The sequence below is a fragment of the Aulonocara stuartgranti genome (assembly GCF_965226115.1).
Source record: "Aulonocara stuartgranti genome assembly, chromosome: 13".
Taxonomy (NCBI): Eukaryota; Metazoa; Chordata; class Actinopteri; order Cichliformes; family Cichlidae; genus Aulonocara; species Aulonocara stuartgranti.
This window is the reverse complement of record NC_138949.1, coordinates 5,648,770-5,673,837: the sequence shown is the minus strand read 5'-3', so window position 1 is coordinate 5,673,837 and position 25,068 is coordinate 5,648,770. Positions and strand designations below refer to the sequence as shown.

Here is a 25,068-nt window from a genome sequence, read left to right as displayed (position 1 = left end):
CACACAGCAGGGCACAATTATTCATGATTCACGGTCAGTATTATGGGACACGCCACTGGATGGCTCTGTTTCCTTTGGGGTACCTCTGAGAGCGCAAAGGATGATGGGGATCTACAGGGACATTCACGGAAGTGCTAGCTTGCATTGGTGTAATGTAGGTGTGCAATGCCATTTTTTGCTGCGTGGTCTGTTTTAAACGCAAGATGGGTAACAGTTAAGGCAACTGACTTCGCCGTTCATCTCAGAAGGATTCTGTATTCTGTTTTCTGCTGGATTAATGCACTGTATGTGTTTCAGTTCACACTTGTATTATAATATCTCCGTGGGTAAGAGGGAAAATGTACCTTTGGTAACTGTTTAAATTTGGCTCTGTATTTTAGCAGGAGAAGCCACTACAGTTATTTTTGCATTGCTAAATTTGTTTTGTTTCTGGATGGGTTTATATCAGTCACAAATTGACGCTAGACATCTTTGAGTTCCAGACGCTGATAAAGTTGGGAAAATAACCTCCAGCAGCAGTGGGTTACCAGTGCACAAAGCTGTTGCTGGATAAGAACTGTCTGTAACGATTTTATTTCCTTATTTTTACAACCTTTTTATTTTCTTCTGAGAGCTTACTTTATCATTCAGATCAAAAGAACCCCAAAGATAATCTGTGTTCTGGGCTGGTTAATTGAGCCAGGCCACAGTTGTGACAATAATAAGTCACTTACCCATTATATTGTATATTATATAGCTTTCTTGTTATATGTAAAATTGTATTTATTTAAATTTTTACTTTTTAATTATTTTACTTGCATTTTTAATCACTTTTATATTTAAATATATTTAAATGTTCATTTGCTATTTATCTAGGGATTGAAGAGTAACGCAATTTCTATTCTCCGTATGTCCTGTACATGTGGCAGAATCGACAAATAAAGTTGACTTTGACTTTGACTTTGACTTTGATAATGTAGCTAGTAATCAAAGTTTCATTTATGTCATGGGGTGTGGCTTTTTGTCATTATTAATTTTATTTGATGCTTTCTGTACTTCAGTTAAGTCTATACCTCTTTTATTTTGGTCCTCTTTTGTCTCGTGTGCCTTGTTGTTGCTTTGACTTCCTTTGTTAGTGTTTTACTTTGTTTTAGCTGTGTTTTGTTACCTTGGTGTTTCCACCTTCCTTTATTACCTCGTTTGTGTGTATAGTCTTACCCTTTGCTCTTTGTCTAAGCTTCTATTACCAACCCCTGTAGTAGTTGGTGTTAACCCCTTGCAATATACGTCTTTTAGTTTGAATTCACGAGATACTGGCATCCATCCATCCATCCATCCATCCATCCATCTTCATCCGCTTTGTCCGGGGCCGGGTCGCGGGGGCAGCAGCCTAAGCAAAGAGGCCCAGACCTCCCTCTCCCCAGCCACCTCCTCCAGCTTATCCGGGGGAATACCAAGGCGTTCCCAGGCCAGCCGAGAGATATAATCTCTCCAGCGTGTCCTGGGTCTGCCCCGGGGCCTCCTCCCGGTGGGACATGCCTGGAATACCTCACCCAGGAAGCGCCCAGGGGGCATCCTTGTCAGATGCCCGAACCACCTCAGCTGGCTCCTTTCGATGTGGAGCAGCAGCTGCTCTACTCTGAGCCCCTCCCGGATGGCCGAACTTCTCACGATATCTCTAAGGGAGAGGCCAGCCACCCTTCGGAGGAAGCTCATTTCTGCCGCTTGTATCCGCGATCTCGTTCTTTCGGTCACTACCCACAGCTCGTGGCGATAGGTGAGGGTAGGGACGTAGATCGACCGGTAAATTGAGAGCTTCGCTTTTACACTCAGCTCCCTCTTCACCACGACGGACCGGTGCAGCGTCCGCATTACTGCAGCTGCAGCCCCAATCCGTCTGTCGATCTCCGGCTCCCTTCTCCCATCACTCGCGAACAAGACCCCGAGATACTTGAACTCCTCCACTTGGGGCAGGAACTCATCCCCGACCCGGAGTGGGCACTCCACCCTTTTCCGGCTGAGAACCATGGCCTCAGATTTGGAGGTGCTGATCCTCATTCCCGCTGCTTCACACTCGGCTGCGAACCGTTCCAGTGCGAGCTGGAGGCCCTCACCCGATGAAGCCAACAGAACCACATCATCGGCAAAAATCAGAGATGAGATTCTGAGGCCACCAAAGCGAAAGCCCTCCGCCACTTGGCTGCGCCTAGAAATCCTGTCCATAAAAATTATGAACAGAACCGGAGACAAAGGGCAGCCCTGGCGGAGCCCATCGCCCACCGGGAACGAGTCCGACTTATTGCCGGCAATGCGAACCAAGCTCTTGCAACGGTTGTATAGGGATCGAATGGCCCGTAGCAATGGGCCAGACACCCCATATTCCCGCAACACCTCCCACAGGACACCCCGAGGGACACGGTCGAATGCCTTCTCCAAGTCCACAAAACACATGTAGACTGGTTGGGCAAACTCCCATGCACCCTCAAGTATCCTGGAGAGGATAAAGAGCTGGTCCAGTGTTCCGCGACCAGGACGAAAACCGCATTGTTCCTCCTGTATCCGAGGTTCGACTAACGGACGAACTCTCCTTTCCAGCACCCTGGCATAGACTTTCCCAGGGAGGCTGAGGAGTGTGATCCCCCTGTAGTTGGAACACACCCTCCGGTCCCCTTTCTTAAAGATGGGGACCACCACCCCGGTCTGCCAGTCCACAGGTACTGCCCCTGATCTCCACGTAACATTGCAGAGGCGTGTCAACCAGGACAGCCCTACAACGTCCAGAGCCTTCAGGAACTCGGGGCGGACCTCATCAACACCAGGGGCTCTGCCACCAAGGAGTTGTTTAACTGCCTCAGTGACCTCGCCCCCGGAAATTGGCGGGTCATTCCCCTCATCCCCAGACTCTGCTTCCTCCTCGGAAGACGTGTCAGTGGGATTAAGGAGGTCCTCGAAGTATTCCTTCCACCGCCTGACAATTTTCTCAGTCGACGTCAGCAGCGCTCCGCCAGCACTATACACAGTGCAGGTAGAGCACCACTTTCCCCTCCTGAGACGTCTGACGGTTTGCCAGAATCTCTTCGAGGCAGTCCGAAAGTCTTTTTCCATGGCCTCTCTGAACTCCTCCCACACCCGAGTTTTTGCTTCAGCCAATGCCCGAGCCGCATTCCGCTTGGCCTGTCGATACCTGTCGGCTGCCTCCGGAGTCCCACAGGCTAACCAAGCCCGATAGGACTCCTTCTTCAGCCTAGTGTCTCCCTTCACCTCTGGTGTCCACCATTTGGTTCGGGGATTACCACCACGGCAGGCACCAACCACCTTGCGGCCGCAGCTCAATGCAGCAGCTTCGGCAATGGAGACGCTGAACATGGTCCATTCGGACTCAATGTCCCCAGTCTCCCTCGGAATGCTGTTGAAGCTCTGCCGGAGGTGTGCGTTGAAGATCTCGCGGACTGGGGCCTCTGCTAGACATTCCCAGCACACCCTCACTACGCGTTTAGGTGCACCAGGTCTGTCCAGCGTCTTCCCCCGCCACCTGATCCAACTCACCACCAGGTGGTGATCAGTTGACAGCTCAGCCCCTCTCTTTACCCGAGTGTCCAGAACATATGGTCGCAGATCTGCTGATACGATTACAAAATCGATCATCGACCTACGGCCTAGAGCGTCCTGGTGCCATGTGCACTTATGGACACTCTTATGTTCGAACAGGGTGTTCGTTATGGCCAAACTGTGATTAGCACAGAAGTCCAATAACAGAGCACCGCTCGGGTTCAGATCAGGGAGGCCGTTCCTCCCAATCACGCCCCTCCAGGTCTCGCTGTCGTTACAGAGTCTCCAGGTGGAGCACCCTCCAGCACCCCCCCCCAGGGACTCTAAGAAGGCTGGGTACTCTGAACTGCCACTCGGCGCATAAGCGCAGATGACAGTCAGGACCCATTCCCCGACCCTAAGGCGCAAGGAACAAACCCTCTCGTCCACCGGGAAAAACCCCAACGTACCGGCAGCAAGCCGAGGGGATATTAGGATACCCACCCCAGCCCGCCGCCTCTCACCAGGGGCAACTCCAGACTGAGACAGAGTCCAGCCCCTCTCCCCTGTGCCCGGCCGGGCCCCATGGACTAAGGCCCGGCCACCAGACGCTCGCCCTCGGGCACCCTCCCCGGGCCTGGCTCCAGGGCGAGGCCCCTTTCCCGGGCAGGGTAAACTGTTCCCTCGGTGTCCTTTTCATAAGGGTCTTATGAATCGCTCTTTGTCTGGTCCCTCACCCTACTGAGATACTGGCATATACACAGCAAAATCTCCAGTGTTAAATTAACACTGGAGAGTGTCTATATCGGTCCACACCTCTGAGTGTTAAATACAACACTGTTGAGTGTTAAATTAATACTTTTGAAAGTGTTATATGTTTAAAAGTAAGCTAGTCAGTTTTGAAGATTAACAATGGCTAACACTGAGCAGTGCTGATTTTCTAACACTGGAATATTTCTAACATTTTGAGTTATTTTCCAGTGTTAGAAAAAAAAAACCCCAACTGGTTGCCAGTCACCACATGCAACCAGTTGGGGAATGCCCACTTTTCCTTAGCCATTGGTAGTTTCCAGATTGTTGCCAACTTGTGTGTAGGCCTGTGTGAATGGTGCTGTCTTTGCAGGCAAGAGAGAAGGGAGTCCAGCACGTTCTGCTACTATATGTATTATGCCATCATAAAGAAGACCTTTGATTTAATAATCAGGCACCCTTGCTGTCCCCGTCAATATAGCTGTGATATTAGATTAAAGATATTTTGTAAGTCTGGTGCTGCTACATAGTGTTTGTCCACTTTCTGTATTCTCATTGCCAGCTTAGCTGGTGAATATCAGAGTAGTGGTCACTGTTTTATCAGCATTTCTGAATCTCTTGTTCCTGTGAGCTAGTATCCAGTTCCTATGTGTGTAGTCTACATTTTGCATTTTCAAGATGATTATTATTTCATACAAACAAATATTTTATAACAACACACAACTATTAACTAATGTACATTTTACGCCATATGTCACGATATGTTATACAAATCCTTTTGACACAAATACTCATGGTTCTACCCTTAGGGTTATTCTATGATTACAATTTCATTGTACAATGAAATTGTAATCCATACAACGCCTGTCATAGGAAACATCCTCACATGTTTATATAATTTCTGGCCAAGAAATTTTTGTTTGTTGCCTGATGTTCATGTTTCTTCAGATATGGTAGAAACCCAGTTAGCAAACTAGTATCTTTCCAATTTTAAATTCTTATTTGGTCTGAAGGAGGCATTTGATGTCCAGTCCTTTTTCTGATTATTCAGAATATATTTAATATAGAAATAAGATACATTATTGAAGGATATCTGAGGCTAAATGATCATTGTTGTCAGCACTAACAACACATATTGTCATACATAATGTAAAAATACAAGCATCATGTAAAGGAACACACTTTATATTGCATGGGATGAAAGAGCTTGAATAAGAAGTCCGTTAGCGTCAACATTTACGTCTTAATTTTCTGTTGAGATCACTCAGCAGAAGTTATAAATAAAAGAAAGAATATTTTAGGTAATATTACTCATCAGCAAGGACATAAGCTGCACAACAAAGCCTCTTGGTAGCAGGTGCGAATATGTGTGTCTGTGGAGAGCGTTTCACAGGGTGAAAGAGAAAATGTGTGTGTTGCTGTCTGCATAATATGCTTGAGTGTGTTTATTTGTACACTGTGTGCATAGATGTCCATGAGACGGATGTGCGTGTGAGCGTGCAGCTCCCAGCGCCCGGCGGTGGTGGCCCGTTATTGAGCCTTTGAGAGGCAAAGAGGCTGATAAATTCAAACTCTTTGTGTAATTGTCTTTCGCATCTGAATACAAATCCCCACTGCTTATGATTCATCATATTTATTTTTTTATTTCCTCCGGCAACATCTTTTATTAGTTGTGCACTCAGCGGCGAGATTTAATTTCTGCAGGAGGGGACAACAGCGTCGGCTTGATGATTATTATTGAGAATGTGATACTACAGAGGCTGAAATAAAATCTATAGTGCATTAAAGTGACAGATTAGGAGGGGCGGAGGGTTCATTTACAAGTGTTAAGACATCAGTGGCTAATGCCCTGCAACGCCAAATAGCAATCCACCCTGGTCATTGCTTTGCAGGAGTGTGTTTGAGGAGAACAGCATGAGAGAGTGTATGAAGGGTGTGGGTGCATGCACGCGTGCGTGTGGGTGTGCGTCTGTGTGTCTGCTTGCAGAAGGAGTGAGTGTGTATGTTATGCTCAACAGGGAGCCTCTAGTGGAGATATCTGAGCATTGCTTGAAGGAAGGGAGACTGTGCAAGTCACAGAGAGATAAGAGCTGGCCCAAGATCTTAAAATTACTCAACAACATCAAACAGTGGAAATATATCCCCTGCTGCCTAAATACTCGGCTTGTTTTAAGGAAAACATGCTGTTGTGGAATATCAATGACATGATGAGCTTTGGTTGTGTTTTTTTGTTTTTTGTTTTTTTTTTGGGGGGGGGGGGTGGGTTCGAGTAACATTTACACATAAGGAGAGTTGACAAATACCAGCAAGGTTTTTAACTATTGTAACTTGGTCCCCAATGATGATTATTGTTGAACATTACAAAACTATAGCAACCACTCAATTTCCTTTATGTCTAAAAACTACCATTCAATCTGGAAAAAAAAAACAATGCATCATATGTTTGCAAGTCACAGTGGTGTGCAGATGACCATATCCATCTCTTTGGATGATGATGCAAAATGTTAAAAACGTCAAACAATGGCAAAGTGTTTTTTCAAACATCACATTGGATGAATAAAGAAAATGACAGAGAAAGGAGGAGAGATGGAGCAAAGTTCGTGAATCAGGAAATAAGGGCAGCTGTGAAGAGGAGTGGAATGAGACAGATGAGATGCCTGTGGAGATGTCTAGGAGAGAGGGCAGTGGACTTTTTCACCACTATTTTGAGCTCAGGTGGGAGTATTCATAGACTTATAATGTTTGCAGACAACACTGTAATCTATAGTGGGAGTAGAGAGCATGGATGTGTTTGTGGATGGTAGTCTGGGAAGGTGGAGGGATGCACTAGAGAGAAGAGGAATGAAAGTCAGTACATTTATGTGATTGAGAGGGAGACAGGTGGAAAGGCAAATATGTAAGGAGTAGAGAGATTTAATAAAATTTTGTAGAATGGATTGAAAATCAGTACAACAGAGAGACTGCTCAGGTTGAGCCATCTGGAGACAAAGTTAGAGAGGGAAGACCTGTTCAGAGGAGGGGTAGTGGATATACTGGACAAAGGATGGTAAAGATGGAGCTGTCAGGAGCAAAAGAGGAAGACTTCAGAGGAAGTTTGTGGATGTTTTTGAAGGAGTACATGCACAGGATGAGATGGAGGTGCCCCTAAAGTGGGCAACCGAAAGACGAAGAACAACATCACAATGAGTTCACAGTACTCAAATGAATTCGACCATCACCAGATCTCAATCCAATAGAGCAGCATGCTATCATATGTCCAACCCTTATTAGACAGCATGCCATCTGCAATCGTCCACTTATATATGCAAATGTATCAAAGTTTAAATCCACCCAAATTAACTGGGCTCTGAAACCTTTTTCAGACAAAGTTGGTTTGTTAATTGTTATACTCTGAGAGACTGCTAGAAAAAAAAGTACAAAACACCCAGTAAGCAAATACAATCTATTGCTGAGACTGAGTATAAGAGGACTGATGTGGACAGAGGTGGCTGGAAAAAATGCTGTGTTTCACTTTTAGCAGCACTGGCTGTCCCAGCTTTTGGCTCTGTCAGTGTGGACAGCCGTGCCAAAACAATCCGGAAACTGTTCCAAAGCTCAGCACTTCTCTACACAGGTAGTACTTACGTTATCAGAGTGACATCACAACAACTATCACTGCACCTTCATTCAAATGTTGCTGAGATTTAACAGAAATTTACAAAAATTTTTGAGCATACACAATAAATGATCACAGTTTAAACACTAATTTTAAGATTACTGAAACAGGTTGAACCCTATTCCCATGTTTAAATGTGGATTTTTTTTTTTACCCCAACAGTCTTTGAAGACAAATTAAGTGACTTTTCATTTTCTTAATTGCACCAGAAAGTCTTTTGTGATAAAACCAAAGCAAATGAAACCAAAACTAACTACCTCCATGCCAGGATAGCATGGACAATGCATACTTTGGACTCCTTGATAACTTTTACCACTTCTGGCATTTTTTTTATGTCATTTACTGAAATTAGTAGCACAGTAACTGTTGCCTTTATGAAGAGTGACCTGCTGACATCTTTCTGAGACTTCTTTTACTTCTAAATGGAAGATAGAACTATCATCATTTCTACAAAAAAGAAAGAAAAATGTCACTGCAATTCATTCTCAAACATTGGTGTTTGAAGCTGGTTGAGAATGATGACAATGGACAGTCGTGAACCATCTGCACGCGCATCCTCAGTAAATGACTGAATAACAATGGAGACACAAGAAGAGGAAGATGAAATTAGCTCTAATGATATAATGGCTGCGCTCTTTAGAGCTGACATGTTGAGTCACTCTGCGACCGGTCAAGTCGCATCGATTTTCATCAGGGGTAGAAACCTGATCTACACTCGGTCCTCTTTAACCAACTTGTCTCTCTCTCAGATGCCCCCAGATATTTATGTCTACTGTCTGATTCTGCCAAGCGGGGGCTTAATCAGATCCAGAATGAACACCATCAGTATTCAAGCCAGCTGCTGGGAAGAAAAAAGAGATAAAGTGAGCTAAGACACTGAGCAGGAGAGTAGACGAGGACCGAGCGACAAAAAACATGGAGGGCAGAGGCACATGATAAAGCCACAACAGAATGTGTTAGAGCACTGATGAGGGATGAAAAGCCACATGACTTCAAATGGTTTCTGAAAGTGAAAGAAGGTTTTGAAAGAAGTGTATTGTGTCACTAAAAACATTTCTTTGAGTGTCTGGTTACCTGCCGAGGCTTCATCTCTCAAGAAAAAACCAAAAGAAGGGAAAGGGGCAGCTTACCTGGGTCCAGTTACACTAATTACTATTTATTCATCTTAGTTGTTAAGGCCACTTTAAGTGCACATATGATCGTGGATGCTGCCCAGCGTTATGGAGTGTTTCGCTAATAGAATCATTTAAAATCATTTTTTAGGATAAATATCACATTAAATTTGAAATATACACACATAAGAAAGACTTCCAAATATGATCTCAGATTTTAGTCCCTAAAGTGTGTTCTTTTCTAAATCAGATGCTTTAAAATAAAAAAAAAAACAACTTTGCAGCACAAACAGAGCTCTGACTACCAACAAGGAGTCTTCAGGTGACTAGGGATGGGTATTGATAAGATTTTCATGATTCAGATTCCATTTTCGATTCTGTTTAACGATTCGATTCTTTATCGATTCTCTTATCGATGCTTTTTTTTAAAAAGGAGAACACTAAGGTCGATTAGCTTAGAACTTTGTTTTATATCTTCTCTTTGAACAAGATAGAAATTTAGGAGTAGCATGGCCTTACAAACCCAACAGTGAGATCTTAAGCGATCCACAGCCTACGGCTCTTCAATGGGGTGTCACAGGATCCCCGGGGAAAAAAATTGTAAATGTAAAATAATAAAATAAATATTCTTCTGTAGCAATAACAAAGTATAACCTAAATTATTCTGTAGCAATTACACAAGAATATCCAGTAATGTCCCTGCCTACAATTAAACACATTCACTTACCGAAAATCGAGGGCATCTGCTGTGGCAAATGGGTGCAAGACTTTTACCACAAACTTAGTCACTGCTCGGTGACATTCGTCTATCCTGGGCTGAAAGGAGACAATAACGATAGACTGCAGTGAGAACTGCCAGCATCTGAGCCAGCCAGACTCTGTCTGCCTCATCATGGTCACCTAAATGCACAGTAATGGCAGGTTTTGTAATAAGGCAGATCGCGCAAACATAATATGCACTGTTAGTTGATTATTTACCTGCCGCATTAACGGGAGAGGACGTGCAAACGTTACCGCTGCTGCTGGGTTGAGATTCACGAGTCCGGAGTGGAATTAAAAACACGATATTCATTGCGTGTTTTGTGAGCAAATGCTTTTGCATATTCGTAGTGTTTCCTCCCTTAAATGAAATATCTACTTTGCAAGTATTGCAAGTTGCCCTGTTATCATCCGTTCTCGTAAAGTATAACCAAACTTTTTAGCGTTTGATCCGCCAAGTAAATGACGCTCCGCAACGTGGTGACGTCATTCGGGGCGACTGGAGTCCATAAGGGAATCGTTTGCAAAAATGGCAAACAATTCCAAGGAATTGAAACAGTGGGAACAGGTTCTCAACAAGAACCGGTTTTCGATACCCATCCCTACAGGTGACACAATAAAAGTCAGTCAGTGTGTTTTTCTCTTCTACATTTGGCACATGTCAAATCCTAGAGACAAAGGTCAGAATCCTAATAACTAACAAGCTGAATTTCACTTACCTACCAATAAGATGTGTGCAGACAAATTTTCCTCCACCATGTGATATCTTCCTGTGCAACTAAAAAAAACATTCAAACTGTCAAGGTATCACTTTTAACATGTTTGAAAATTAGAGGACATGAACTTCCTGCTTCAGCCCTTTCTCTCATTTTCCCCCTTCACCGCGACCGATCGGCTGCCACCCGATCTGCAGTCATCTGCAGTGTAATTGTGCGATCTGATTGGGATTTCTTTACCATGTTTCACTGTGCTGCACTCTCCCAGTGAACCTTCACTGATCCGTATCAAATCTGCAGGTCAGCTGAGCTCTCAGAGATCTCCCCTGCCTTAAAGTTATGTTACACAAATGTGCTGGATACATATTTCAGTTAATTAGATGTACACAGGATTGGTGTAGGTACAAGAGTGGAGATGGGGCTACAAAACATTTATCACAGGGCTACTTCCATCAGTGCATATTGGGATTACAAATATTGGTATGCTTTACATCTAATTTTCCATCTCTTCCTGCCCAAAACCACACACACGGCAGAGCAGTGTTACAGGCAGAGTGAGCTTCTATTATGTGGAGCCCACGGTGCATTAACAGCAGCAGCAGGCGTCGGCTCTCACATCTGATCACACTAAATCAGACAAATGTGGACGAGAGGTGAAGGGAGAGAGGGGAGGGAGGGGGGAGGTGGTGGAGGGGTGGTCTGGAGGGATCTGCGAGGGATGAGCTGACTGTCAATGTCTAAGCGTGACACGTACGCCCGTTGCAGGAACCAAACAAAAGTAGCAAAACTCGTGAGACACACACAAAAACACACGCGACGCAAACTCTGTTGCTAGACATCAACACCAAGTTCACATGTCACATGCCAGGGGCGTCTGCTTAGCATATTGCAGTCAACACCTCATCTCAATTACTTCTAGCGGGTAAATATATAAATAAAAGGAGAGCCGACATAATCAGAAATCAGTATGTGAGCCCCCGCCGTCCCCGAAGACCTAAGCTCCTCAGATCTTCTTTGTCATTTCTGGGGCTGGGAAACCAGTGGGCCTGTGGAGGTCACAGAGCTCAGGCCTCATCAGCAGGGCTAATTTGATTGTGGCGGAACAATGGCTGGCGTAGCTGAGCCTGGCACTGGCCTGCTGACGAGGTGCATATTAATGCGTCGTGGATGCTGGGGCAGCTTTGCCCTGCACAGGAAGGGCATACTAAGGGTACTGAGGACTCGGGGCATTAAATACTCCTGCCAACGCTGCTGCAAGGGTTCAATTCTGTGTTTTGTTTACTTGGGAAAAAAACAAATTTCTGTTTTACTTACTTGTAAAACGAATTTTATTTTAACAATGTCTTAATCAAGGGTTAAAGCTAGCCAGAATGATCATGAACAGTGTTCTAGCCATTTACCCCCTGATCCCTGTCATGCAAATTAAGCGGGGCAGCCATTAAAGGACTTGTTTTTGCAAAGGTGCAAGGTAATTTCAAATATGTCTGTGAAGGTTCTCAGTCATCCAGGGCATCGTAGTCAAAGGAGCTTGCAAAGAAAAGCGTCTGGACTTCTTTAAGTTACTTGAAGACATTTCAGAACTAAAGAAGCTTCCCGGATGAGAGGTGAAACGTCTTCAAGTAACTTAAAGAAGTCCAGACGCTTTTCTTTGTAATTTCAAATACATTTCCAGCATGGCTCATTACAGGTTGCCGGCACTAAAGCTTTTGGCATGTGACACACACTCCTTCACTGTTGCATTCTTTTGCTGATCAAAAGAATCTTGGGACAAACAAGTGTTGCTATCCCATCGATAAAAACATTTAGTCAAAACACAAAATTGAGTTTCCATGCTTGAGTCTGGTTTGACAAAAAAGTAACAGAAGCAAAACTTGTGGTTGTTTCTTCCAGCTGTTTAACTTTATTAAATACCATCAGTTCACAGAAGCCATATGCAAGTCTTTATAGTGACAGGGTTGCATCTATTTACACATTGCAGCTGAGGCTCTTCTAGTTATCTGATTATCACAACTCATACAAAGCTGCCTACAGTTGGTACATTATAAACCGTTATGCAACCCATCTCGGCCCCAGCACATCCTTATCTCATTTCATTAATACCTGCTCTGTTGTGTACTGGGGGCCTTGCTGCCACTCTTCCCGACTCCTGGCTTTCTATGTAAACACAGGGAAGAGCAGAGATGTCCCAGACCAGAACTACATTAACATATATTTCCATCTGCAATCATTTATATCATCCTTTCAACCATTGTGGTTCTGACTGAACACAAGTATAATCTAAGATTCTACACATTTAGCTTTTAAAATGGACTGGCGAACAGATCGGTAAATATTACTGAGCGATTTCCAGCTTGTGCGAAGGTAAAGGAGCATTATTTACTTTAGCCTTTTTTTTGTTACAGTTTTTTTAGCTCTATTTGTGGGATGTGACTGTCATTTTGGCGTTGGTCATGGAGCCGGATGTATATAGTGGGTTTCTTTAAAAAGAGCATTGCAGCACAGTTCAGGCTTGCAAAGCTTCATCTGAACGATTCAAGACTTCTGGAATAATGTGCTTTGGACAAACAAGGCCACAGGACTTAGGCACCTTAAAGTCACTGAGTCAACCATGAATTCTTCTGTATACAAAAGTATTCTAGAGTCAGATGTGAGGCCATCTGTCTCACAGCTAAAGCCTTGCCAAAAGTTTGTCATACTACAGGACAGTGATTCCAGCTGTACAACCGAATGAATAAAAAAGAAAAGAAACAAGGTTCCAAAGTTCACACCTCATAATGATTGAAATAATGATGCAGGACCTTTAGCATGCACGAATTAAAAGGTAAGGTAACACAGTATTATGAAGAACAGTTGGCCAAAATTCACCCAAAACAAAGCAAGAGACTCAAAAAGTCATACAGAAAATGATTACTCCAAATTAATGCTGCTACAGCCAACTGAATCAGGAGGTGTACCACAAAGAATTCACACTTCCCTCAAACTTAGGCAAAATCCAGGTTATTCCTAAGTGTATGTTTAGTAGTGGATAAAGCCTATAGTAAGGGCTGGATCAGGTGCAATGGGCCTAGGCTGCTACAGTCTTGTCATGATGCACTGAGTGTTCCTTCTTCATACACTTCTTTAATCTCTGTGTTTATACACCACTCTGGATTAAATCATTAGTTATTGTTATTTAACTCATTATTTCGTTATTATTAATCTCTGACTCTACTACACAGGGTTTGTTGGTCCTGTCTTCCTCCCCTCACCCCCAACCAGTCAAGGCAGATGGTTGCCCCTCCCTGAGCCTGGTTCTCCTGGTTTTCTTCCTGTTAAAAGGAAGTTTTTCCTTCTCACTGCTGCCAAATGCTTGTTCCTAGGTGGGTTGTCCAATTGTTGGAGTATTCTGTCTATTACTGTAGGGTCTTTACCTTATAACATTAAGCACCTTGAGGTAACTATTGTTGTGATTTGGCGCTATACAAATAAAATGGAATTGATCCAAACTGAATAATTTCTATTGTTAGCAAGAAACCAAAAAGACAACACATAAATAAAACAGGTTGCAAACTACCAGAGGGTTCTTTAAAGGGAATCACATTACTGCCGATGCTGCATTTAACTTATATTAGTCCAATTAAATAAACTCCAAAAGCGCAATTAACTGTGCTCACTGTCCACCACATCCATCGGTGGGCAGGCATGAACAAAACCCAGCACTGCATGTTCTCCTGAGATGTGAGCATACTAATGGCTAGTGTAGCTTAGCATAACCCCTTAGTCCCACACTGAGGCATACTAATGTCGTCGAAGCCAATCGCGTCCCTGCCTCACTAAAGAGCATACTAATTACCAAGGCTGCCCTTCTTTGTGACCTTGGCAGGTCACTTAGCAGTGTGATCAGTCCCTGACTCCTAATAAAGACACTTTAACAGGGTGAGCCACGAAGGCAGAGAGCTTTTTTACTCCATGCTCTCCCTCACTCACTTTCAATTCAGTTTAATGGTGCGGTTTTAGTTTGAGAGCAGCATGGTATAAGGTGGTGAAAAAACCAAGCCATTTAATTTAGCAAAATGAACACTAGTAGAAAAGAACCAAATGATTTCTAATTCATAGCCAAAAACTTGATTCTCTGCATTCATTTTGACACATCATTCCATGATAACCACAGGTGTAATTAATGTCATTATTAAAGCCCTGGTACATCCTTGGTACAATGGAATCGCTAAAAACACCATAACTGATTGTATTGATTACACCTGTGTTTACTCTGCGAAGATCTGTTCAAATTGCCAAAGAGTCTACTTTTTTAACCTTTCATTAACTTTAAACCCTGCTTTGTATAGAAACTAATGGTGTACCAAAATACCCATGAACACATAAACATTTGCTGAAGTATTTCTAGAAAATCGAAAATCAAATCAAAAAAATTTGCTTTAAATTCATAAAGAGCTGTGAAAAGGGATTCTCTGGTCAAATTCATCATCCAGTCATCAATTATGGAAGTTGTCCAGGTCCTTAAGCAGTAGAAAAAGCCCCAGATCATCACTCTACCACCACTATGTTGGACTGTTGATATGTTAGTTTAATGAAATGTTATGTTAGTTCTATGGCAGATGGGTACAAAAAGTTCCAACTTTGGTCTCATCAGTTGACAGAACATTTTCCCAAAAGTCTTGGCGATCACCGAGATGTTTTGGGGCAACAGTAAGATGAGCTTTTTCTCTCAGAATCAGAATCAGAAGACTTTATTTATCCCCAAGGGGCAATTAACAAACAACAGAGCAGCATAACGAAGATGAGGACAATAAGAACAGGCAATAAGAGTGAAATAATAAATACACAGAATATACAGTATATACAGTTTTGTTATTCTTGAATTATGAACACTAATATAACTGAGGCACAGAAGAATTGGAGAATTGGCCTTTGATCAGTGGTCTTTGATCAGTGGGTTTTGGTCAGTGGTTGTTGATCAATGGTCATGAGAATTTGCATAACTAAGATTAAGGAACTGACCTCCCAGCCCATTGTTCCTTCAGTGGGCTGGTTTCAGTCATTATGTAAATGTACTGTTTATAAGATTGGGGAAACCTGCAGTCAGCTGAGACTGAAGAAGTCACTTGGATGGGTGACGAAACGTTTCTCCCACAAAACGCTACGTCCAGATGAACAGAATCAACTTTTTGGAGAAGAATTGGAGTTGTTTAGATGTTGCGGGCTCTTTTGTGACCTCCTGGATGAGTTATCAGTGCATTCTTGGAGTAATTTTGGTAGCCCAGTGACTTCTAGGTTTCTTCATTCGGTAGTAATGGCTCTCACCTTGGTTCACTGAAAGCCTTGAAAATGGCTTCTAGACCGACACGCGTTAATAACTTTGTTTCTCGGCCGTTTCTTTAGATTTTAACCCAATGCTCTGTGGGTTTTTTTTTTTTTGTCGTTGTTGTTTTTAGATCTTTTACCCAATTTCACTTTTTTTTTAGAAAGCTTCTATTTAAGTAATTTCTTGATCCAACAGGTCTGGCAACAAGCAGGTCCAATTTATCTATGATTTAATTACTTCAAATTAAATTACTTTTTCACACGAGTTCACACGAGGTTGGGATATGTTTTTCCCTTTAAGAACTGAATCATTATTTAAGAACTGCATTTTGTATTTTACTTGTGTTGTCTTTGTGAACTATTAAACATTGTTTGATGATCTGAAACATGGAAATGTGATAAATGTGCAAAAAAAAATCAGGAAGGAGGTAAATACTTTTCCATACTGCTGTATGTAAGAACTACAAAATGTTTTGTAGTTCTTTTCTTTAAGATGTACTGTACATTTGTGATGAAAGTGATGAAAGTATTCATTTTAAATAGGTGTGAAGTTAGATGTGCACTTGAATGATCTCATATGGTTTGTGCCACTGCGTATCGTTACTAACTATCAGAATCAGAATCAGAAAGGGTTTTATTGCCAAATGTTGAGCAGGTTTACAACATTAGGAAATTGCTGCGGTGCTTCAGTGCAAACATACTGTCATAAATTACGTTTAAATAGACATGAAAATAAAAATAAGAATAAGAATTAAAAGTGCTACGTAGAAAGATATATACATGAGTGCAGGTGGTGATCAGTGCCAAAACATGGAATGATGCAGTGAACACAGCGTAGGGTCATGTGTTAGTGGTGGGGACAGTCGTACATTTATTGTTCATGTGTCCAACAGCAGAGGGGAAGAAACTGTTCTTATGGCGAGAGGTTCTGGTGCGAATGGACCGGAGCCTCCTGCCTGAGGGGAGCAGGTCAAACAGACTGTGTCCAGGGTGAGAAGAGTCAGCTGAGATCCGAGCTGCACGCCGCAGTGTCCTGGAGGTGTACAGGTCCTGCAGAGATGGGAGTCTACAGCCAATCACCTTCTCAGCAGAGCGCACAACACGCTGCAGTCTCTGTTTGTCCCTGATAGTGGCTCCAGCGTACCACACGGTGATGGAGGAGGTGAGGATGGACTCGATGATTGCGGTGTAGAATTGCATCATCGTCCGTGTTGGCAGGTTGAATTTCTTCAGCTGCCTCAGGAAGTACATCCTCTGCTGGGCTTTCTTGATGACGGAGGTGATGGTGGGCTCCCACTTCAGGTCCTGAGTGATGGTGGTACCCAGGAAGCGGAATGAGTCCACAGAGGTGATGGGGGTGTCAGTCAGGATGATGGGGGGGAGTGGGGCTGTGTGCTTCCTGAAGTCCACAATAATCTCCACTGTCTTCTGGGCATTCAGCACCAGGTTGTTGTGGCTGCACCAGGACACCAGACGTTCAACCTCCCTCCTGTAGGCAGACTCATCCCCGTCTGAGATGAGCCCAATAACGGTGGTGTCATCTGCAAACTTGATTAGCTTGACAGACTGGTGGGTGGAGGTGCAGCAGTTGGTGTACAGGGAGAAGAGCAGAGGAGAAAGAACACAGCCCTGAGGGGAGCCGGTGCTGATGGTCTGGGAGTCCGAGACATTCTTTCCCAGCCTCACATGCTGCTTCCTATGTAAATTCTCCCATGACTACATTGTATTTTAATGGCAGTATAAAGAATTAAAATGAAAAAATAAAAATAAAAATTTCTGGAAAAGGAAAGGAAAGCCACCTTAATTGATGGTCTCTATTAATATTTTCCTTCAGTAGGCCTACGTTATATTTTGTTAATAATTCCAGAACAGAGTCTGCCATGTGTAGTGCAGACCGGGGCACTGGTATGAAAAATAGTCAAATGAGAGACAGAAAAGCTCCATAAGTTACAAAAAGAAATCGTATAATTAAACATGGTCAGAGCTATTAATAGCACCAGTATTCATAACATGAATAAAAATGTTTTTTTATTCATTATTAGAGCAGTACAACTACCTTATTTTATTTGCTATTAATATCAGTTTCTTTTGTGTTTGTGAATTAACTATATATTAAACTTGGATAAATTCAATTTTATTTATATAGCACCAAGCCAAAACAACAGCTGCCTCAAGGTGCTTTATATTGGGGCGCCTCTGTCAGTGCGCCCCAGGGTGGCTGTGGCTACAATGTAGCTGCCATCACCAGTGTGTGAATGTGTGCGTGAATGGGTGGATGACTGGATATGTAAAGCGCTTTGGGGTCCTTAGGGACTAGTAAAAGCGCTATATAAATACAGGCCATTTACCATTTTACCATTTGTAAGGTAAAAAACATACAATAGCTGACCAAAACAATCAGACAGCCCCCACTTGGCAACAGTGGGAAGGAAAAACTTTTAACAGGAAGAAAGCTCTGGTAGATCCAGGCTCGGGGAGAGGCAGCTATCTGCTGTGACCAGCTGGTGGTGAGGGAAGACAGACAGATTTGCACATTTGCTTCAAGTTCTTTCTTTTGAAATCTCTCTGTGTGAAAAGGGCATTCACATAAACTGGGCATACGCTTTAATAAAAGGTGTGGCTATGAGAGACCTGCAGAAATTATGTAATAGAATCGTGTCAACATAATACAAAATATTCCATGGGACGCACAAGTGTTCGTTAACTTGTGCAATGATTTTTGAAACAGTTCATGAGTAGGCAGCATAACTGCTAATAGGTTTTTTCTCTGCATGTGCATTGTGTTTTTTCCCCACTGTACTGTACATTTGTTGACTCACATCCTGTGTTTGATACTTTAAAAAGAAGCATCAAACATTTCCACATTTTCCTTCTCTCCTTCTACGTTCACACAGACACACAGTTTTCTGTCCCTCTGCCTTGATCCTTCTCCATTTCCATCTGTCCCTCTCTGTCTCTCTCCCCCACCCCTTCCATCCATCCTTCTCTCTAGTGGCGCTGGACACACAGGTAGTGAAGCAGCAGGCGGTGTGGTGCTGGATAATTACCTAGTGTTTGGAGCTCCACAGGAGCCTGGGCCATCCGGGGAGAGGAGGAGGGGGGACAGCGGCAAGCCTGGCTGTATTTATAATGCACTCCGCTAACAGTACACTCCAACACTTTGCCAGTGGAAATGCAGGCCCAAATAAATGGGCTTTTGTTGCCACCTGAAAAGGAAACGTAAGAAAATGCACTTTTCATCTGCCTCTTTACCCCTCATTTTTCATGCTGCTGACTCTCAGCCATACCCACCCCCCCACTCCTGCTGTTTCTCCCTTCATTTACCTGCAAATTCCGCCCCCAGACAGTTTTACACAAGACAATTTTACACAAGAAAACATAGTGTAGAGATGCTTATGACTGGGATTAAGTTTGTTTGTTTGTTTGCCTGAATGGTGCTGAGGCTTTGTGCACACCATGGGAAATATGATCCATAGCTGTCAAGAAAAGCAGATGAGGTGATGAACAAATACTCATAAAAATGCACACAAACACACACACACACACACACACACACACACACACACACACACACACACACACACACACACACCAGTCACATATCTGTGACTTCAGAGGACATTTAAATTCCTGGAGACAATGAAAAACTGAGTTATGCTATCAATACTTGCTTTTTGCTACCATAAAATACGTAACCATAATTTGACTGTGTGAATCTCAGGCTATATAAAAAGACCAACATAGCCATGACATTGCTACATGCCTTCTGAACGCCACATTTTTAACCTGCAAGATTTATAAAAGAACCAGCCTAAAGGTGCAAATAGAATTTTAGCTGCTTTCATGTTGGAGTTTTTTTTAGCCCAAAACATCTCTCAAGGACAGGCAAAGTGCTGAGTTATCAGCTCAGGATATAGGATAGCTCCATAATTGGTGCAAAGACACAGATCAACAAAATACTACAATTTCAAAGCACAAACTTTAATGTTCTCACCAGTGTTGGTCAAGTTACTTGAAAAAAGTAATCAGTAACTAATTACTGATTACTTCCCCCAAAACTAATTCCGTTACTTTACTGATTACTTATTTTCAAAAGTAATTAGTTACTTAGTTACTTTTCAAAAACACGATTTACAACCTGAATAGGTGATAAAGCGAGAGATCTTTCAGCCCAATTCTACTTTTTCTGCATAATCCATCATACAAAATGTAATCAAATGGAAAAGTCTCTTTTTTTTTTTAAACTTGTTTTATTAGTTGTAATCTTTTAACTTTATGCATCAAGCGAAAATTAAATTATATGGAACATTCTCTGACTGGAAGAAATTTATTTAACATTTAAACCTATTTTCTGCACATTCCAGCACATAAAATAAAATATTTTTTGTGTTTACACTCAGTCTTTCAAATAGATGCCAGTGAAACACAGCAGAAAATAAATAAAATCAATAACTCAGCAGTCCTGTTGCTCTATTTTCACCTGTATAGCAGGCGGATGTGTGCCCTGGTGCAGGTGTGCTGCAGCGGTCAGTGGAAGAATCCGCAAGTTTGTCTGTGAATTTCCCATCCCCAGGTAGCGCACTCGGTGCTTGCTCGGAAGTTAAGGGGGGTTTTCGCTGTAAAAAGAAGTTTTCTTCACACGCAGTCAACAGCGGACACTAATGTTTTTGTCACTTTTTACAGAATCAAACTCAAAATAAGGTCAGTACTTCCACGCTTTAAACGCTGCACGCTCATGCTCTCTCCCGCACTCGATATATAATCCATTGTTGATCTGCACACAGCTGTTGCCACGAATGTCGCACTCGCTTACGTCATTGTCATGAGACACTCTCGCAAAAAAAATCACGGTTTTAGTAAGGCAGTAATGCAGCGTGCTTACGGGAACGTAACAGTAATCTAATTACCTTTTTTGCAATAGTAATCCCTTACTTTACTCGTTACTTGAAAAAAGTAATCGGATTACGCGTTACTGCCCACACTGTAAACCCCAACAGTCTACCTGACTTATAAAGTTTGTGGATATAACAATTAAAATTCCTCACAAAGTTGAAACAACTTAAAACTTTTCTGTTCGGTTAACGATTCAAACAGTTATAATTGTACATGGCTTAGAAGTTAAGAGTAAATACTGCTTTCTTAATTATGATTTTTGAGTAAATGTTTTTTTCCGAGCTCCGCATGTGGACGTCATGACGTCATGACGTCTTCTCTCTAACCTGAACGACGTTGACAGAAAATTCTGTTCAATATGGCTGCCCTTCTCGAGCGACTGGAGAGCACATTTGGAGAAACTTGTAAGTAAAACGGAACCTTCGTTATGTTTATTTTTTCCGTAAAAAAGCAAGTATATTAATATGTTGCAGCCAATAACTTGTTTTCGAATGCGCTGTTGTGTTAAAAAGCACAGACCCAGGTGGTGAATAGTTGTTCGCGGTTGTTCGCGCTCTTTTTCAAACATAGATTATGTCGTCAGTTTTACAGTTTTAACCGATTAAAACACAGTTTTACGAAGAATCCCACATAAAGAAAGGGTCTTAGTGATATTTTAACGACCCCTTGCCAACGCAAGAAAGTTGGCGTTTTTACAACAGCAGCCTCATTGTTCGGCAGGTTTTTTTTTTTTTCTTCTCATTAGCATCATTCAAAAGTGACTTAGCTAGCAGTGGCAACTTCTATCTAAAACAATTGAAATATAGCAAGGTGTTGTATATTTAGTGTGCTGATAAGGTTTTCAATATTTTTATTTTTTCTTCCAAGGCTGAAGGCCAAAGACAAAAAGACAGAAGAAAAAAAAATTCAGACTGCAATTAATTTCAGGTGGAGACAGTAAACACAGGTGAGTTGAAAGATCTATTGAAGAAACCATTCATTAAGTCCCTTAAGGTGAAGATTTCATATATTGATAATGATAAAATTAACACAAATTAAAAGTTTCACTGATAAACACACAATTTTTCCTTGCTTTGAACCCCATGTTCTATATAGATCACAGCTCTGATCTGGAGAACACTATTTTAAAATACTGTGTAGGGTTTTTGTCAAATGATTAAGAAACATACTCTCTGTCACAAGAGACAGAAAGGTTGTATCTTAAAAGAAAAGTCTCCAAAATTTAGTAGAGTCTGATGTCATGCAGTTTCATAAACATGTATTCTCCCCAAAGAATGACACCTGAAAACTTTGCGTTAAATGAACTTTTCTTTTCCCTTTTTAGGAGGCGCCTGATATCAACGTGAAACGCACTGCAGTACTTCGTGCCCTTCCTGTATACCTGCGGGAGGAGGACCCAGAATTCTTTTAGACATGTAATGTAAGTGTATTTTTGCATTACTTAAATTCTGCCAGTAAGATAAAATGCTATGGATTTTTTTTAAATACAACTTAATACCCTAGCAGCTACCAAATTGTACAAACAAAATACCCTCTCTGTAGAAAACCCACACACACACAGGTCAGGAGCAGGGCACAGGCGTATCACAGCACTATGGCTATGCTGCAGGTGGCCCAAAAACCAGGCTGAAGTCAAGATTTAGTTTCTTTTTGAGATAAAGTCATGAAATAAAAAATTACTTTTTTTTTTTAGAAAAATAATAAAAATACAAATTATGTAATGCAAGAAGCTAACACGTTAATGTACATTTTTCAAAAAAAGTAGAGTACCCTAACTCGTTACAAAGTAACCCACTACACTGCTGAATGTTTTGCTAGATTACAGGTCATGCTTGTCACATTCTCTCAAACCAACCTTACTTATTTAATTGGGGCGATCGTGGCTCAAGAGTTGGGAGTTCGCCTTGTAATCAGAAGGTTGCCGGTTCGAGCCCTGGCTCCGACAGTCTCGGTCGTTGTGCCCTTGGGCAAGACACTTCACCCGTTGCCTACTGGTGGTGGTCAGAGGGCCCGCTGGTGCCAGTGTCCGGCAGCCTCGCCCCTGTCAGTGCGCCCCAGGGTGGCTGTGGCTACAATGTAGCTGCCATCACCAGTGTGTGAATGGGTGTGAATGTCTGGATGACTGAATGTGTAAAGCGCTATACAAATACAGGCCATTTACCATTGATACTGTGTCTATTCCAGGCGGACGCATTGGATGAGTCGACCCTCATTGACACTCCAGTTGCCTTTCTCACAGTGGTTACCGACGGCGCTTCCCAGTCCAGTCCATTTTACTTCCTCAAGCATGGCTGTTTTGGTGAAAGGCGACTAGGTGATGCGTGATATTCCCAGATTTGCAAATGCATTTGCTTTATTGTTTGGCTTGATCTATGCTCTGCATTTAGACTACCCCAGGAAGCTGGTTCACACATTTGCCTTAGTCCAAAATATCTTCATGGGGCTTGATGACGGCAAACCCCTGAAACCCCTGCCTACATGCTCTTAAGGAATATAAGGCAATGTTTGTTAGGACACGCACTCTGTTACTGAGCACTTTGTTTGAAGCACTTTAAGCACTTTAAGTTTACTACAGGCTTTGGGTGGATTTAACTCCATCAGTTTACCTAATTTTCCTATACTTGACTGCCTTATCTGGTTATTTGGAAGCTGATCGTCTTTGTACCCATTTTAAAAAATTGTTTTTCATTTCTATTTAAAAAAAAGTGATTAGTATTTGACTTTTTGTTTTGCATTTTTGTGTATTTTGAGAAAGATGCAATTAGGACTGATGTCGCCCTTTGTGAGTTTATAAAAAGATAAATGTTCTACACAGAATTTATAATGCTCACTTTATGGTGCCGATGTCCATGTTAGTTGTTTTATAAAAACATTTGTGATGTTTTTAAATTTTCATGAAAAAATGTTAAATAAACAAAATGTAAAGTAACTGAATTTCCGTACTTTTTTTTTTTTTAGTAGTCTACACTCACAACATAAATATCTTTTAATTAATAATCAGATAATTTGAGTTTAGGTTGTAATATAATTGCATTGTGTTGCATCAAAATAATAAACTACAAGAAACACAAAAATATTGAAATTAAAGTATACAGTCTTTGAGTAAAGCTCAATTAATAAAATATAAAATATAATTTAAAATTTTTAGGTTAACAATAAATACAAATTTTGAGTACCCCATACTTAGAAGATATGAGTTTTTGTACTTAAATCTTTTGAGGTAATCAGTTTCCACAAAAGTTTTAAGTTCAGTCAACTTGTTCGGGTTTACAGTGCATCTCTGGTTCTCACACCTAGCAAGACATATTTTCAGTCAAATAACTAAAAAAAAAAAAAAAAAACAAGGCCTCCAAAAGACACCAACAGCTCAAACACAGTAATTAGGTCCAGTTTTGTAACTCTGGTTGTAATATAGATAAGAACAGATAGCAGACCATGTTCCTAACTTTAAACTTTAGCACAAGGTAGGTTTGGAGTCAGAAGTTACTATATTTGGATTACAGGTAAGTTATTAGCTGAGTCAATATTGGTTAGCAAGCTAAGTTAGCACACGCACAGGCATAGATAGATCAAATAATTTTTTTGATATTTCAATTAAATTGGCCCAAAATGGCCCAAATATGGCTAAATCTACTTGTGAGACCTATCTACCTAACATACATGTCAATCAAAACAATCACAACCTTACCCAACCCAGCCATCACACTATTGTAATGCAGGTGGAAACAACGACCTGAGACATTTTTTTTGTACCAGGCTAAAAATAAGTTAAGTTTTTCAATTTAATATGGTTGTTTAAGGGGGCTGACTCACTTTTGGAGCAATCTCAAGTGGCCACAAGGGAAGGTGCACACAAAAACACACACACACAAAAAAAAAACTGGAAAACCTGGCAATCTGAGTATGGCCAAACAAATCCCAAGAAAAAGGCATTTTGTTTGGTGCTCATCAGCCAAATGAATAATGGAGCCTTCTAACTAGATTCTCAGTGAAACCACAATGCACCTGACCCACTGAAGTGGAGTGGAGTGGGCAAGCGCAGCGCCAGCAGCAGCATCCGGTTGGCCAGTTGTCCAGACTCCATTAGCCTAGAAGAGCCATCAGTGAGGATTAGACAGGAGCCCTTTTCAATCCTCATCCAGCGTAACATCCAAGCCCCCCCCTTCTCCTAACCCCCGTCCCTCGCCAGCTCTCTGAGCATGAGCCAGGTTTTCCTGACTGGGCCACAAGCTCGGCCAGAGCCCTCATGTCTCTGGAGCCTCTGCCACTCTCCGCTTTAGCCTCAGCTGCTGGAGATGTTGTCCCTAATTAACAAGGGATTAAGCCATCATCTCGGCTTGTAATACAGCCTGGATGGGAATTCCAATATGGATGC

General features: G+C 42.1%; 2 long non-coding RNA genes across 2 annotated transcripts in view; one reads left to right on the top strand and one right to left on the bottom strand.

The window, feature by feature from the left end:
- Positions 1 to 25,068, bottom strand: part of LOC309720922 — a 130,360-nt gene that overhangs the window by 44,368 nt on the left and 60,924 nt on the right. Inside the window, exon 2 of the long non-coding RNA XR_014280606.1 lies at positions 18,848 to 19,006. This is a non-coding gene — a long non-coding RNA (uncharacterized lncRNA). The remainder of the gene's footprint in view (positions 1 to 18,847; positions 19,007 to 25,068) is intronic.
- On the top strand, positions 20,802 to 23,651 carry LOC309720914. The gene is made up of 4 exons (XR_014280591.1): positions 20,802 to 21,097; positions 21,561 to 21,639; positions 22,018 to 22,113; positions 22,878 to 23,651. It is a non-coding gene; the product is annotated as an uncharacterized lncRNA (long non-coding RNA).